The sequence below is a fragment of the Anomalospiza imberbis genome, chromosome Z (assembly GCF_031753505.1).
Source record: "Anomalospiza imberbis isolate Cuckoo-Finch-1a 21T00152 chromosome Z, ASM3175350v1, whole genome shotgun sequence".
NCBI lineage: Eukaryota > Metazoa > Chordata > Aves > Passeriformes > Viduidae > Anomalospiza > Anomalospiza imberbis.
In genome coordinates, this window is record NC_089721.1 from 17,156,052 (window position 1) to 17,173,557 (window position 17,506).

General features: G+C 39.9%; 1 protein-coding gene across 4 annotated transcripts in view; it reads left to right on the forward strand.

Moving 5' to 3' along the window:
- The first annotated feature begins 3,004 nt into the window (after nt 1-3,004).
- Nucleotides 3,005-17,506, forward strand: part of GPBP1 (GC-rich promoter binding protein 1) — a 36,705-nt gene continuing 22,203 nt past the window's right edge. For 2 of the 4 annotated variants that reach the window (XM_068176735.1, XM_068176734.1), the window contains exons 1-2: nt 3,005-4,141; nt 4,952-5,019. The gene's annotated coding sequence lies outside the window, so the exon portion shown is untranslated. The remainder of the gene's footprint in view (nt 4,142-4,951; nt 5,020-17,506) is intronic. The other 2 variants (XM_068176730.1, XM_068176732.1) reach the window with 2 other exon arrangements.

Below are 17,506 nucleotides of genomic sequence, written 5' to 3' on the forward strand. Positions count from 1 at the left end.
TCTCCATACCTGTTTGGATGCAGAGGGAAACATTGTACCTAAAGATGAGAAAAAGGCTGAGGTAGTTAATGCCTGCTTTGGGTCAACCTTTAACAAGAAGACAGTTATTATCAAGGTAACGAGCCCTCTGAGCTGGTAGACAAGGACAAGGAACAGAATTGAGCCCCTCTCCAGGAGAAGTTAGTTGGTGACCTACTGAGCTGTTTAGACATCAAAAGTGTAGAGGGCCAGATGGAATCCTCCTCAGAATACTGAGAGAGCTGGTGGAAGAGCTCACCGAGCCACTCTCCCTCATTTACCAATGGCCCTGGCTAACCTATGAGGTCCCAGGTGACTTGAGTGGAGATTAGCCAATGTGACACCTATCGACAAGAAGGGTTGGAGGGAGGTTCTGGGGAGCTACAGGCCTGACGCTGGTGCCTGGCAAGGTTATGGAACAGATAATCTTGAGTGCTATAGTGCAATCTACATGGCATGGGCAGGACAGCCAAGGGATCAGGCCCATTCAACATGGTGTCAGAAAAAGTTGGTCCTGCTTGGTCAACCTGATCTCCTATGAGCAGGTGACTTGCTTAGTGGATGAAGGAAAGGCTGTGTATGTTGTCTACCTAGAATTCAGTAAAGCCTGTGATACTGTCTCCAATGCTGTTCTCCTGGAAAAGCTGGCAGCCCATAATTTGGACAGGTGCACTGTTCCCTGGGTAAAAACTGCCTGGATGGCTGGGCCCAGAGAGTGGTGGTGAATGGAGTTCCATCCAGCTGCTGGCCGGTCATGAGTGGGGTTCCCCAGGGCTCAGCACTGGGGGAACTTTGTTTAATATCTTTATCAGTGATCTGGATGAGGGGATTGAGCGTGTATCCTCAGTGTTGCAGACAACACCAAGTTGGGTGTGAGTGTTGGTCTGTTGGAGGGCAGGAAGGGAGGGATCTGGACAGGTTAGATTGAGGATGGACTGAGGCCAGTGGTGTGAGGTTCATCAAGGCCAGCTGCTGCGTTGTTGGTTCATAGCTGGGCCAGGTGGCAGAGCACTGCCCTGCCTTTCCTCCCCATGGTTTCAGGTTTGGCATCCAGCTATGCAAATAACTAAGGGATACAGGGAATACTCTCACATCCTTCCTGGGAATCCTTGCTTTTGCAGCACAGGGTAATAAAAGGACAAACAATTTCAAGGATGAGGAGAATGGAGGTTTCACTGCAGTCAAGACTGTAATGGATATTGAATTCTTGAACTTAGAAAAACACTGCTGCTGTTAGAAATGAGAACTGGAGTTTAACTACTCAGAGTTAAGCTGAAAATTAGTTTCAGAGCTTCTGAATTGTTTCAGAGCTTCTGTCAGTTTAAAGATAAAATTATCAAGTGCTTTTTCTACCTTATTTTCTCAGCTGTTGATTTTTAGTCAAGTTTCTGTAAAAAAAAAGTAATTGTTGCTTTCTAGTGATTTCTATCAAGTTATGAAAAATAATTTACTCTGGCCACATACACATGCCTGTAAAATACATTTAAGAGAAGAATCCTACAGTTTGAGACAATTTTTGTCAAAAGTCAGTGCATAATCTCAGTTTCTACAATAACTTAAAACTTGTGGAGGAAATTTCCAAAGAAAATCCAGAATCAAATGCAGGCACTACAAACACTTGCAGTGTTCTTTCCAACTATATCTAATTTTGTAAATTTCATTTTTTACCTAATTAATTGAAAAAAACAAATTTGATTGCATTTGTAAAAGGATTTCAAAATTGCAAAACAGTGATTTAGGCATTTAGATCCCAGGCAGTAAGAATCTACCCATTACTTTTCTCTCAAAACTGCACACGCAGAATAACTGTGCGGACCTCCAGGGAATTTCCACCCGTGCGCTTGTACACTGAAGTATCTGTCGATTTAGCGAAGATTCTGATATTTTGTTTTATTAATCTGTGGTTATCGGTTTTTACTGGCCTCGTTCCCCACCGGCGCCGCGATTAAACCGCGCTGCGGGTGCGGGCGGCGCTTGGCGCTGCGGAGCGCCCGCTCCGTCCGCAGCAGCGGGCACCGCGAAGGGACCTGCGCTTGCCGGTGCCCGCTGCACCCTGCTTCCTCCCGGCTCTCGGTCTGAGTGCCCCGTGCCGGCACCGCCGCGGCGCTCGTTGCGCTTGCGCCGCTGCACGGTTAATTACGGCGCCGTCGGGGACTCCTGCCGCCAGGGCGGGGCGCGCTCTGGGGATTCCCAGTCCCGCGCGGAACGTTCGGGATGGTTCCCGTGACGTCACGGCGGGGGCGCTCCTTCCCGGGCTCCCGCGCGCGCCTGGGGAGCACTGCGGCGCGGAGCGGCGCCATTTTGAGGGAGCGAGGCGAGCGCGCGGCGTGCGCTCGCGCGGGGGGGCGAGCGGGGCACTCGGGACACCCCCGGGACACCCCCGGGAACGGGCGTGGAGCGGACACAGGGCAGCTGGGCCGCCGCTCTCCTTCCCGCGCCCTGCTGCCCGGACTGCCCTCGGGGCCGGCAGGGGGAGCCGCCTCCGCCGGCGGGAGCGGGGCGACCGCCGGGAGGGCAGAGGACCCCGAGAGGCGGGGTTCTGTGTGTCCGCACGCCCCGGAGCAGGGTCTGTTTGTCCCCCGGGAGAGGAAGCACGCCCCGGGCTGCGCAGCCCCGGCGGCTCCCGCCGCCCGTCCGGGAAATGTCCCTGGCCCAGGTCAGCGGTTCCCGCCCGGGTGCTTTCTGTACCTCTCTTCAGCTTTCCCAATAAAACGAGACATGACCCTTTCGTTCCCTGTTTTCCCCCCTCCTGTTTGCTCCCAGCGCCCACTGCCTGTCGCCCGCCGCTCCCCCCAGTGCGTTTTTCTCCCGGGGTTGAGAGGCAGGAGGTTTTCGCTGATAGGATGCGCCCTCCGTCAAACACTCCTGCCGCCCTCTCCGCGCCGTGAGTGGAGGTGTAACCGAGGCTTCCGCTCTCGGGCTCGGCTCCCTGACTCCATCCGTGTTTGCTCTTGTGGATCCAGGTTTCTGTCTGTTTCTGCTTTTAAGATTCAGGCTTTTGGGCTTTGATTGTTTTGTGTTTGTCTAACGCCAGTCCGGATTTCATAAGGGAAAACTGGTTTTTCTGGTTCTTCTTACACTAGATTGCTTGAACGACAGAGTCAGTCCTGGATGTTTGCAGCCTTTTGCTTCAGCTGGCAGAGAAGAAAAAAGGTGGACCCTGACCTGCAGCATTTGCTTCCTGTGAAAGGGAAGAAATATCGGACACTGTTCTGGGATTATTTTTGCGTGCATTGTCCTGAAAAGGCCTCTGAAACAAGCAGTTGTCATCTGGGAAGAGAATTGAAGAAGTCGTGAGGCTTTTTCTTCTACCAGTGTCGAGCACATCACCCTTGGATTCTTTTGTCCGCCTGGATATGTAGCTAAATTTATGAAGTTCTGCATACTTCAGCTGCCAAAATAAAGTGCTTTCCTCTTTTTACATACTATTTTTCTTCTCGGCAGCATTCTTTCTTAGTCAGAGGCTTAACCAGTTTTGTTAACTGGCTCCGGGTTAAATGTGGCCTGAGTCACTGTGGGGACATTGCTGAAAAGTTTCATGGCAGATTTTTTTTACCCCCTTATTTCATTTTTTAGATTTTCTGACATAGTCTTCTCTCGTTTTGCAGTGAGACCGATTTTATAAATGAAGAATTTAATAGATGTATGTTTATACACTTTTCTTTTGTATTTTATTTAATATTTTTGTTGAAAAATGTTGCCCACAAGTAGTATGGGGGTATCCAGATAACTGTTTACAAATGCCTCTGCTGCCGGAAGGTAGGAAATGTTCTACATTTCATATGAAATTTGGGGTTTTGACGTCACAGTTTGTGGAGTAAAGCCTGTATTTATTTCACTTGGAGCTGATAGTGCATATAGTGGTATCTGCATGGAATAGGCAAGAGAAGAAACTGTCAGAGAAAAAGGAAGGTTTTTAAGACAGACATTGGCAGAGTTCATAAATAGCCTTGCAGTATCTGTAGGTGAGAAAGATGGGTAGCTGATTTCTGTGAGGTCAAATCTATGTCAAACTGCCACAAATGTAGTACCAACAGCAGCTCGGGGTATTATCTCAAGGAAAACAAACTGGAAAGATACAAATCACGCAGCACTAGCACCTTGTGTGGTCCTCTTGGATTAGGTAAGTGTTGTAGTGTTCATAAATCAATTTACATTTGAAAAAACATTTTATCGGTAGAACAGTTAAACCTGTAATTTTTACTGGTTAGAGGTTCTTTGGTGGTGGTTTTTTGTGTTTTTTTTTTTTTTTTTTTAATTTGAAAATGTTGAATGTTGAACCTGGTTAATTTTTACTTGCTGGCTTTTATAATTAATGGAATAATTCCTTAAGAATTTGAAGAATACAGGCACAAGGAGAAATGTGTAGATAAGAGTGTGATTTTTTATATGAGATTAAAAAGTGAGATATCTAGACTAAATCCATAAGGTATTTAGCCTTCATGTTAATGTTGTAATCTCAACAGTGAGTGTTACTTCGTTTTGACAAAGTCTTCTGGATAGCTTGCATGTGTCATTCCCTCCATTTGTGTTAGATGTGTTTGCAGCATCAGGGTAGTAATAATATAGAGGGTTATTTACTCTTTTTTTTTCCTTTCCACTGTTCTTTGTCACATATGAAAGCCAGAGGGTTTTTTTTTTTACAAAAAATTATTTTGCTGTCTGTGCAGACTAGCTTTTTTCTGTGTTGATATTATAAGATTGACTTCAGTGTATTTTCCTGTTCTGTAATGGGAATGAATTAGACTGACTGGTCTGCAAGTATAGCACTTCAAAAAAAGCTGCTCCTCCTTGGAATGAATCAAAATTAAATCTAGTGGCAAATTGGCTTATCTTCCTTGGTTTTTTTAGATATATTGTAGTTTTCTTCATCCCACAGTGATTAAATAGTTTTTAATTTTGGCATTAATGTGTTTGTAATAACTTTTTATAGGTTTGCATTCAACGGAACTGCTACTGCCTGAAAGAAAATTAAGATGGACAGAGCAACTTAATTCAAAAGTCAGTGGTGATTTTACTGAAGTTCTCTATTCCCTACCCCACCCCGGTGATTCATAAGGCTTTAAATAATTAAAGCATTATTGGGTAGACTTTAAACTGAGTGTCTTGTAGATATTGTACATGTACCTCAGTTGTCACCTTTTAAAATATTCTTGAGAACTTCTACAATACTGAAGTATTAGTAGTAATGAACTAATGAAGAAAGGCTTTCTCTAAGGGCAGTGTAAAGATATTTGGGAAGATTGCATGTGTTAAAACCTTGTAGAAAAAGTGTAGTTAAGCATGTGAAACTGTATTTAAAAATTCCCGCAGTGTATTTTAACTCATGTAGCTTGTTATTTTGACTACAAATGAAGGACCTGTAGCTGCATAAATTTTGTAAATTCTCAGTCTTACTAAAGTTCTTATCTGTATGTTGTCAGTATCTAAAAGTTGAACTAGCTTCGATTTTCTGCTTTGGATGCTCTTACTGCTTTTTAATTTTAACTTCTGTTTCAGTTTTGTTGTTTTGAAAATATGGAAACTGTGGAACATGAGTAGGGGTCTGTTGCTGTAATCTCTGGCTATGGCTTGTGGCTTTTCTGTATTGAGTCTAGATGTGGCTGGGGTTGACTGGTGAACTGAGCCACTTGTTAAAGAACCAAACCAACAGAAAAGAATGATCTTGTATGTTCCTTTACTTGTATGATTTTTTGAAAGAATTTAGTAGATGGAGAGTTCTGGTGTGAGTGGCCATTTCATTTGATTGTTGTCTATTGTATATGCATGAGAGCAATAGAAATATTCACTTCTTAACTCACAGAAAAAGTGACATGTTGCTTGTTTTTCCAAGCTATTACTTTTCAGTGCTGAGATACTTTTATTTTTTTTTCAAGATGCTTTCACTGAAACCAAGGAGCTACATCCCCCACTTATTATTTTGAGTGGCATCTTTTTCTTGGGTGGCATCTTTTTCTTGACTCTTCTCCTTCTGAGAGTTTTAAGGAGTTTGCTTTTTAGCTTCATTAAATTAATTCTATCTTTACACCTCTCTGTTTGCTGGTAGGATAATTCTTTTATTCCTTTCACAGACTTGGGAAGTTGTAGTGTTCCACACTTAAGGGGAAAGGAGCACCCAAGATTCATAAATGCTTGTGGTTGAAAGGGACAATAAAAGTCAGAGGGTTTACAGAAAAATCACCAGGTTTTATACATCAATTGCACACTTGGCATTGAAATGGGTATATCAGTCCCTGGCCTACTATATAAGCACACAGTTTACATAGTAGGGATGGGGTACAAGGGAAGAGATGAATTAAGGAGAGGGAGAGAGAGAAAAAGAGATCACCAGCTCTGATTCCTAGTGTTGGGCAGGCTATGGTATGTCCTGGGATGTGCGGGCAGGGCTTGGCGGGATACCTTTTTCTAGATAGTTTCCTTGCCCTGAAGCTAAGGTTTTAATTTTCCATGTAGATCAGTTATCTTGCATGGTCCATTCTTTGAGGCCTTTCTGGAAATGGCTTGGAGGGTTTTGGGGGATCCCTGGTGATCTCATTATCCCCCTATTGTCAACAGTTCATGCTTCTGTGCTGGTGCTGTCTTTTGTTTGTTGTGTCTCAGTGGACTAGAATGAGGACTTATGTCCCGGAAGAGTGCTGCCCTACTTCTGCATGACCCCTTCTCCAGCCACATCCCATTTACTACAAACTGTTGGTTGGCTCTGCAGTTATCCAGCTATTGGTGTTTGAGATATACATGTTAGACCCTTATCCTCAGGGATTCTGTAGAAGTGTATTTTTTTCTTGTATGCATATGTGTTTGACAAGGATTCAGGAATGTTTTACAGCTGTGCCCTTATACCCTAAATAAAATTCATACCTAGTGAGGGGAGAATGCCAAGCATGCTGGTCCACTTTAATTTTCCCTAGATTTTTGTTTTTCAAGTCTTTACAGTCTGTTAAATGCTTTGCAGACAATTATGAAGATAATGTCCTTTCTCCCAAGAGCTTATACTTTAAACCTTGATGTAAACATAGCTTTTGTAGTGGGATAACTGTCAGCAGGTTATGTCTTTTACTGATGTGTTTATTCTGGTGGGTTCATAAAATGGGAACATTTGTACTTGCTCATTGTTCAGAATGGTGCAGGATGCTCTACTGTGTGAGAAAACTGTTGGTGGAAACTGTTGAGAATAAGTACCCTTTAATCCTGCAGCAAAACTGAAACAAAATTACATTGCTAAAAATGATAGAGGAAAATTGTGCAGATATTTAGTGTTGTAAAGTTAATGTGCTTTGTGCTCCTTTTATTTTGTCCTCCATTCTAATGAGGTTATTCTGTTTAACGTGTGTGGATAGAACTGTTACCATGACAGTTCATCAATAATGTCTGAAGAAGTTGCTTTTTTTTAGTAGTAGGAATAAATTCTGTCCAGGAAAGACAACTATTTGCAGACCTTGTTATAAGCAGACATGAATGAAACTTGTCAACACTTTTTGTTTTGTTTTTTTCTTACTCTGTGTTTGAGTAACTGAATGTGGTACTTGATGACAATGCCCTATGTGGTGCTATCAACTCTTCCAGAGTCCCCTCCTTTCGTGTCTTGGGTAGACACAGTCCGGGAACAGCTGAAATGGGGAGTTGTTTATCTGCTGTATATGCTCAGCATAGGGCAAGACTTCTACCTTTATCAACTGCTCCTTCTTTCTTGTGACAATTCTCAAGTGCTAAAGAATTCCTGGTTATTTCCTACACAACATATGCTGACTAGGGCAATGATGTAATTCAGCTCACACTTTAGCTTTTGAATTTGAACGTTGTTAAAGGGCAAGAAATGAGCATCTATCAGGATTTTGCTAAATGGTCAGTTAACATTTACTGGAATCATTACACACCAAAGTGTGTTAGATTCTCAAGGAGGAGAGTCTGGCTGCAGTGAATTGAAGTTACTCAGTTGAACCTGGCTGTAAAAGTGAAGTCATTTCATGTTAAGAAATAGCTTGCATTTTTTTAAAGTCTTCTTGGTTCAGTGCAAAAACAGAACCTTTTTTTTGGTTAAAAAGTCATCATTATGTTATCCGAAGAACTTAGCACCTTCATCTATATCTAGAACACTTCTTAAAAGATGTTTTGATTGTTGTAACATTTATATTTGATTCACAGAGGTAATGTTAAAACCTGTTGCTTGTGAACCATAACTGTATATAGAAAAGGGGATCATATGATAAAACGCAGCACTCATAAGCTAGATCCTTATGCAAAACAAAGTGTGCTTTAATTGGCTCATTTTCCCATAAGGAACTTGAGCACAAAATAGAAATGAAGGTGGATGATTTTTTTTTTTGGTTGGGTTTTCTGTATTTTGCTAAGTCTCTGTAAAGGTAATTATTAAGTCTGTGGCTGTACTAAATAATGTGTTGGCTTTAATTGGTTAAAAAATGAACCACTGTATTTTGACTCTCCATATTCCTCATACATAAGCTTAAGTGCTCAGATCTAGCAGAGGACCTTCCTCCTTCCTTAGTGCTCTGCAGGAAATCTTGGTTTTTATAGTTCTTTTTAAAACATGAGGCAAGAAGGTAAATTATAAATTGTATGGATATCTTCTTTTGTTCTCCTGTATTGTCCAGTAGTAGAATATATATGAGAACAGTTCTGTATTGGATGGTGGGTGTATCAAAACTAAAACTAGAGGTTTTGCTTGCTGTGCAGTAGCATGATTGAGAAATAAGAGGCTGCAGTTGAACTGTTTCAGAGTTTTTTTTGTTTAATTGATGGGAGAGACCTTTAAAAGTTCAGCTCCTTTTCCTTTCTGTTGAAGGTATGAGTATTAGGCAATAAGTTTTAGAGAACCAAAAAACTTGAGGGAATTACCATACCCAAGCCTAGTCTTTTTTAAAAATAGTTTTTCATTTAAATGCCACAAAGGGTGACGTGGCACTCTTTCCCTTCAGAGTGTTAAAAGTTTGACTGTAAAGATGTAAACTTATTCTGTTGTTGTGGCTGTTCATTTCCACAGAGAGGAAAGAAAGAATCTTCAGTTGAAGTATTTGTCATGCTTTTGCAGCAATTGATCAGTAGAAATGCTTCTCGTTTCAAAAGCTCATAAAGCTTGTGTAAGGGTTTGAATGTTATTTTCTGTTTGAGGGACCTGCAAATTTTGAATAGCAAAATAACTTGAAGTTTGCTTATTTTGATTTGTTGGAACTACATGAATCACAGAATAGTAAGGAAGATATTGAATAAACTGTGTCTTCAAAAGGGGAGTGAAAATTGAGGTTTATAGATTTTAATAAAAGTATTGTTTAGACCTTCTGTTTAGCAACTTGATTTCAAATTAGTGCTACTCTTAACTAGAGATAGCAAGGATAACAGAGAAGGACCTGCTATCACTGGAGATTTTTCTTTTACAGAAGATGTATTTTATGGCAGAAGAAAAAACTTTTGGTGGTGTGGGTTATTTTGAAGATCTGCTTAGTATGAAAAAAGTAATGAATGATCTGGTGTGGGGAGGAGTGTGTAGGCTGATGAATGAGTCTTGTGCATGTAGTTTCTTGGCCTAATTCAGACCAATACTTGGTAGTTTTCCTTTTGCTAATGATGTAGAGTTGAAGCCAAAATTTGAAGCTGGCCCATGATGGGAGGACTGGAGGGGCCAGTATTCTAACTACCTTGTTGGACCCTCTGAAGTTCATACATATGCTCTTTTTTGTCTTCTGATGAAATAAGAATTTGATATGTGTGCTTGAGCTCATTATCAAGGAAGCAACGCAGTAGCAGCAAATTGAGACACTGCATATAACCTTTTCTTTTCATGCTCTCATAACAGCACTATAGTGTGCTTTAATTCTCACGGCTTACAACCTTCTTGTATCCCATTTATAAATATTATGCTAAAAATTACGTTGACAAAGGGAGGGTGGTTTGTCAGATGTGTGTAGTTGAGAAGTGAAGTTAAGGGTCCCCTATGTAATTTGTGGTGCTGTACTTACTGTGATAGTAATCTATAAGTTATTAGATTAAAGCTCATAGGAATGTGCCACTTAGATATGCATACCTACTAACTTTAGATTCCCTTGGAAAATATAAATGTATATACCATGTCAGTGCTTTTAACATTTATTCTGTTTGAGGTTTTCTCTGTGCAAATCAATTGACTGAACTTCTAAACTGGTCTTCAGGGAGCATCAAGAAATTTGTATCTCTCCTAATTTTTGTGAATTCATGGCTTGAGCCTTTCCTCCTCTTCCCCTGTTGTTGCTAAATTTGAAAATCCATTCACAAGCTTCAAGTATTCCTAGCTGTTTGAGTTTATATTGCCTTTTATTTTAATGGTCTTCTGACAATTTCTCAAGTTCCCAAGTGTCACAGGAACTGTTTCTTGAGAAATGATACAGACTACACAGAGAGAAAGCTTAAGCATAGGACCTGAGGATACAGAACTGTTTTCCTGTGGTTTTCCTTGTCTTTTGGTGATGGATTCAGCTGACAGGGTTGCTTTGTTTTTTTTTTTTTTTTCCCAATTTTGGCCTTATTTTAAAATTTGCTTTTCCTACAAAATTCTGGTCAGCTCCATTTAAATAGGTTGTAGTTATAATATGGTAGGTCCATTCCAAAAGCACACAACTTTTAGTAGATTGAATTTTTAAAATGTATAAGTTTTGGCTATTTTACTATATTATTGACTGGTTTTTTTTTCTTATTATTATAGTAATGCCAGTCTTGTATCTGTTTTTTCATGTTAGAACATTATGAAAAAGCAAAGCTGTTTTTATTTATTTTCACAGTTCAGACAGGTAGCGTTACCAAATGTATCTTATCTGTAGTAATGAAACCTATTTTAAGTACTGAAGACGAGTTTCTAAGCTACAGAAATACTTCCATTTTATTCACTGGAAGAGACTTCCCTGAGGTTGGAGATCTGTTCAATAGCAGTGGGACTGTCTCTTCCAGCTGAATACTGGTTAGACAAGTTAAACAACGCCCTTAAAATTGGGTGTGGACCGTCTCTGGTCTCATGTTCTTGTCGTCTTCAAGTTCTGCTGTGCCTTTTTTTCTCCGCCCTCAGTGAAGAAAGAATCAGGTTAGGGAACACTTAAATGAGTTGTAAGTCCATGAGGCTTGACATGATGGTTCCATGGTGGGTGTTCCGTTCTTCCATGAGTGCTGATCTTATTGCAGAGTCATCTTTGAGAGGTCTTATGGTCATTGGGAGGAGTTCTTGAGTAAGAGAAGAGAGCAAATACTAATTTTGTCATCCGGAAGGATGAGGAGGAGAATCCAGGGAACTACAGGCCAGTCAGCCTCACTTCAGTCCATGGGAAGGTTGTACACCAGCTGATCCTGGAAACGTATTTCCAACACATTCCATGTGATGGACAGGAAGGTGAGTGAGAGCAGTCAGAATGGCTTTATGAAGGGGATGTCCCACTTCAGCAAGCCTTTACAATGAGGTGACTAGCTTGGTAGATGAACAGAGAGCAATGGATGGTGTTTATTTTGACCTCAGTAAGGCTTTGCACATCATCTTCAATTACATTGTCATGGGAAAGGTGACAAGTATGTGTGCAAAAGTGAGCAGTGATGTTGTATCCAGAACTATCTGAATGGTCAGGCACAGGTGCTCAGGGATGCAATCAGTGGCACAAAGGCCATTTGGAAGAAGCTGTTCCAGTGTACCCCAGGGTTCAGTACTGGAGTCCCTGCTATGGAGCATCTTCATTGAAGTCCTGGACAGTGGGGTAGAGTTTACGCTCAACAATTTTGCAGAATAATATAAGATAGGGAGAGCTGGCTAATGCACACGCTTGATGTTTGGTCTGCTGTGTGGAAGAATGTGGATAGAGGATCCTCATGAAGCAAAGGGAAAGCGTGAATTTTCTGGAGTTGCAGCTGCATATGCCGGCTACAGAGAAGGACCTGGGGGTCCTGTTGAACAGCAAGCCAATCAGGAGCCAGCAGTGGGTCCTTGTAAGGAGTAAAGTGAAAATCTCTCTGGGCAACATTAGGAAGAGTGCTGTGGGCAGGTCAAGGGGAGTTTGGCTTTGTCCTGTATGCAGCCTTGGTGAGGCCACATGTGGAGGACTGTGTCATCCTTCCAGGATGTGTAGCACTGTTATAGCCTCCCTGATACAAGAAAGGGTGAGACTTGGTGGAGAGAGTTCAGTAAATGACCATGAAAATTATAAAGACACTGCAATATCTTTCCAAGGGGCAGAGGCTGATACTTGGTTTGAAGTTCTAGGGAGGTAAAAGTTGGCCATTTGTCTTGGATTGAGGTTTAGGGAAGTTCAAGTTGGCCATTAGTCTTTCAGAGTTATCTTTGGATGTTATATTTTAATTTTTCAGAAGGTCCTTTCAAAATCTAAAATGAGTAAACCATTAAAATCACTACTTATGTAGAACTGTGTGAAGATGGAAATGATGAGGGAGACTTTAGTTTTGTTAATATTATTGATGGGACTAGAGACTCTAGGTACAAGAGAACTGAAATCCCATATGCTTTGATTACATCTGCTTTTTCTGCCCTGCCATCTTGCAGTATTTCAGAAGGTGATTTCTTTTGCCCTGCCATCTATAGGCTCTCGTGTCCACTTACACAGACAGTGCAGAGATTGCTTCCAGGTCAATTCTCACAACAGTCACTTTTCCAATTCCTGTATTGTGCTCTTCCAGAGATGCTCTGTGGCTATTTTTAGTGTTGTGTAAATCTTAGAGGGAGATTTTTTTTTTAACACTGTAAAGATTTGATGAATATAATTAAAACTAGAAGAATTTCTGGGTAAAGGATTATCTTTAAAAGGGACCACAAGTGATCAGGTGAACTATGTTTTTGTGTAACCAGTTTATTCTAGACCTCAGTAGCCTTTGTTTTCATGATACATTTAAGGCCAGATTTAATACTTTTGTCAAGGAATTTACTAATCTACTGTGTCAGAAGCAGTGCAGAAGATGTGATGCGAGTTTCTACTATGTGAAAGTAGTCTGCTTACACAGTAAATTTTCGAGAGTTTGTGCTGAAGACTTCGGTTTATTTTTTAATTTTTTTTATTTTTAATTTTATTTTTACATTATTTGTAATTTATTCATAGTTTAGCTTATTTTTATTTTATTTTTATTTTAGTTTTAATTTTATTTATTTAAAATCTTTGTCTGTGCTAACTGTTTTCAGTGTTTTACAGATCCCTGGCATGGGGGAAAAATAGTCTAGGTCTGTCTTCATGTCTTATTCTTTTTCTTTGTAATGTTTGGCAGCACAACTTGCTTCCTAGTGTAGTGCTGCATTTAAGTTATATAGTACCTGCACACGATTCTGTCTGTAGTGGCTCTGCAGTTACCCTGTACTGAGTCTGATATGTGACTGCAGTATAGTCCCATTTTTTTGTGTTATGCAGAGATACAATCTGGAGTAACAGATGCTTGCTCCAGTTCTGCACTGTGCTTAGCCTGTGGTGTTCTTGGGCTTCACTAGTGGTTGGAAAGTAGTGCCACATACTGCCAGTCTGCCTGCTTGGTGGAATTGCCCCAGAGTGAAGGGCATGAAATCCATGAAATCCCCACATGACTGTGGAGGCAGCAGTCCCAAATTTAGCACAAATGGTGTGAGAATGAGCAAGCATTTTGTTCTGCCTGTGTCCTCCACCTCCCCCCTGGTAAATAAATAGAGGAGAAAAAAAAAAAAAACAAGTGTTAAATTAATTTCTACTGCATGAAGTTACAGAACTTTATTAAATTGTAACAAATTGTGTTTGTTAAAGCCAAGATGTACTCTATTACACCATTTCAGCTAGTTTGTTTATCTGGATCTCCTTGATCTGTGTATTGTGAACAAGCTTTGTAAATGAAACTTAAATGTTAGTAGGTTTGCTTGTCCCAGGAATAGTGAATTGTTGCAGATAAGGTGAAAATTCTAATATTAAGATGAAGATTGAGGAAGCACTTTGCTAAAGTAATCTGAAAGCAAGTTAATCTGAAATTTCATGAATAGAAGGGTGTTCTCTGCTTTTGTATTGTATCCAATTCTATTTGTATTATTGCAGGAAAAACCCAGGATTTTACTTACATTTTAGATGTAATGGGTGTTCTTTGTGCTTAAAAGGTTAGTTTTTTAAACTGTATATTGCTTTCAAACAGCAGGGGAGAGAGAAGAAAGTTGCTGGAGAGATATTACACTTGCAGTTAGCTCTGAAAATAAGGAAAAAGTGGATTAGCTTTTACAGTGTTACCTTTGTATAAGGCATCATCCTGCATGTTAAACTCTTCAGTTACAATCACTGAAATCTGATTTAGAAGTGTCATAGAAATTGACAGTTTCAAATACTTGTCTAAGTCTTAAAGCTATTTAAGAATATTGTTCTTTTGATCTTCAGGATCATGTGTCTGTCCACCTTCAATCTACTGTAATTGATACTCTGTGGTTCTGGTGGTGTTTTGGATTAACACATCTCCTTTCTTGCTGAAATTTTCTCCTTTAGATGTTCATAACCATGTTTTAAATACATCTTATGTCTTCAATTTGTGAGGGCAAAGTAAGCCAGATAGTTCCGTAGACTTTTCATGTCCCTGATCACTGAAATAGTTTGTTATTGCACCAAGTAAAATCTTGAAACCGTGTTGTTATTCTTAAGTATAATTTCACTTATTCTGTGTGAATTTAAAAAGAAAAATGTAGTAGTATGAGGAAAATTGACTATAGCCTTTAATATTTGATTTTTTCATTTAATTTGGTAAGTGCAAGATAAACCACTGGTACTTGTTTTAGCTTAATTTTTGTTGTTTTTGCAGGTTTGGGTGTTGACCCTAGGTGTTGTTTCTTAGCCTTTTCCCAGAAGTCTTGACTCCTGATTCATACAGTAGCTATCTGATTCCCTTTTCATAGTCCGTTACTTATTTTTTTTTAAATGGAGACTATACATCAATTTTTCCTAGATGCTATGCAGATAACACGAATTTGTTTAGAATATAGGGTTTCCTACAGGTTTACAACTGGTGAGAAATAGTTTCTGTCACAAAAGAAACTTGTTGACTCAATCATAAAAAAGCCCAGCCCAACCTTTTCTGTGTGGTGGTTCAGTGTGTTTGGTGCAGTGTTCTTATTTCAGCTGCAAATGTAGCTCAAAGTAGATGACTGAGTAATATTTATGACAAATCTCTTCACTGTACATAATCTGGGACCATCTGTTTATTATTCCTTGGCAGTTACTGCCTTATTATTGAAGATCATACTTCACAAAACTTGAGAATTAAATTTTATTTAATTGAATATTGGACTAATTACTGCATGTTACTTAAAGCAAAATTCTTTACAGACTTCTTTCAGATTCCCCCCCTCAAGATGTGAAACTTAAGAACAGGATTGCTTTCCTTGCTCTAAACTATTCTATTATCCACAATACAGCAACACATTACTTCTATCTAAATTTATGGGCTACAGAAGACTTTTGTTACTGAGGTCACTAAGGTCACTACACATTACTTGAATTGGTCACAAGAGGCTATCGCTGAGATGAGACAATAATTTGACCAGTCTGACTTAAAGACTTTTAAATGTATTTGAGTGTTAATAGTATGAGGACAGCAGTATTTCAGTATCTTTTCTTTCCTTTCTAGAATTGTGCAGCTCTGCTTCAGCAGCTGAGAGTCTGAGCCAGGTTAGCTTTTGCTGCAGTTTGGTTGAAGAATGGCAGATCTGTGCTAATAGAGAATGGTGGCTTAAAAATTCATGATAAATTTTGGGCCTGCTCTTTTGTTACCAAGAGAATTTCTGAAAGCCCTGGAATTGGCTTTGAATCTGTGGTGTTTACCTTACTAAGTTTACTTTTGATAGCTGTGTTAATACTGGTAGTGCATCAACTGCTTTATTAGTGTTACTGTACAGCATTTGTGTGGTGTGTATGCAAGAGAAAACTTGCTAGTAGACATATAATTTCAAGTCAGTGTAATAAAAGCAATTTTATGCTACTGACATTCATTCTATTAAAATACTTTAAATGTTGTTTTTGTTTAATTTTGAAGTAGTATATAGTATGTATTTGAATAAAAGTTGCAAATGATTTCATGGACACAGAATGCAGACGCATATCTGACTCTTTGGGATAGCTTAGGTAGGGGACCTGAATAGCAGGGAAAGAAGGTAGAAAGAACCTTTTTAGTGTTAGAATGTTGCAGAATAATTTGGTAGTTGTTGGTCCAGCTTAAGTTGGAAAACAAGCAAGAAACACACTAGTGTTGGCAGCCAAGCTGATCACAAAGGGTTTAAGCACAGTAAATCCTGCCTGTGGCAGTACAGGTGCCTTGGTGACATCCCATTCTTATGTTTTGTGATCTTGAAGCAATACGCGGAATAAATAAATAGACTCCACAACCTGGGGTAGTTATGAAGTGGGTATGTATGTCAGCGCCCGGCACAAGCGAGATAGTTCTCCAAAAATTTGTGCCCCGAGCCTCAGTCTGACCCACATCTTTATTCACAAAGGTGTTCCATATGCAATACATTACACAACTTTTCCATGCATATTCAACCCCTGGCCCCTCCTGTCCTCGCATCTCGTGCTAAATAGGTCCACGGCCTTCTAGACATGTGTAGTTTGCTGTGGTGGTTGCACGGTAGTCTCTGGTGGTCTCCTGAGGCTGAAGATTGTGCTCTTCCTCAGGACTGAACTTTTGAACTTTTCTCCTTTGCGTGTGCACTTTCGGTCCTTTGGTGCTTATCTGAGTATGTCTGTCGGTCTTGGTAGGCCTGGGGACACAGGAGCCTTTTTATCTTTGCATCTTCGGTCCTTTCTGGTATTGTTCTTTATGCAAGAAGCTTCAGAAATTTGCATTTTCTTAAGCCCTTTGTACCATGCAGAGGTTTCTTAAGTAAAAGTTTAAAATTTAACACATAACTCTGCAAGCTAGAATATAAATGCTTAATTCATTTTAGCTTAAGTGAACTCCAAAAATCTATTTCAATCTGTTTTCACTTTGTCAAAAATACCTTCCTGAGAATGAAAAGTATCCTAGACCATCAAGTATGTGTCAGATCATTTGAATAGAGATCATGCTTATAATAAAATTTTTTTTATCTATAGGGCAAACTTGTTGGCAACATCAGAAAGCTAGCAGCTGTAAAAATGTTTATGAAACCTGGTAAAATACGGAACTAGTAACTTTAAGCTGGGTAGGCTATGTCCTCTAATGCAGTTTAAAAATACCTTCTCCTGACCTGCTCTTTGTTTCCCAGTTTAATTATGGCTGAGATGTTTGTGCCTATTCAAAGTTAGAAAGGTTTAATAATGAAAGAACTCACTGTTCCCATGTCTAATTGCTAGACCAGGCATACGTACAATTAGGTGAAAGAAAATGTTTTCTTGACTTTGGTGTGGAGTATCCACAGGAGTTGTTTTTCATGTTAATGCTTAACTGCAAACCTCTGAGTTTGGTCAGGTAATGTTCTAGAAATACGTCTGTGCTTTTATTCTTCCTGTTTTTTTAAATTAAATCTGTTAGGAAGAATTAGCCCTAAAAG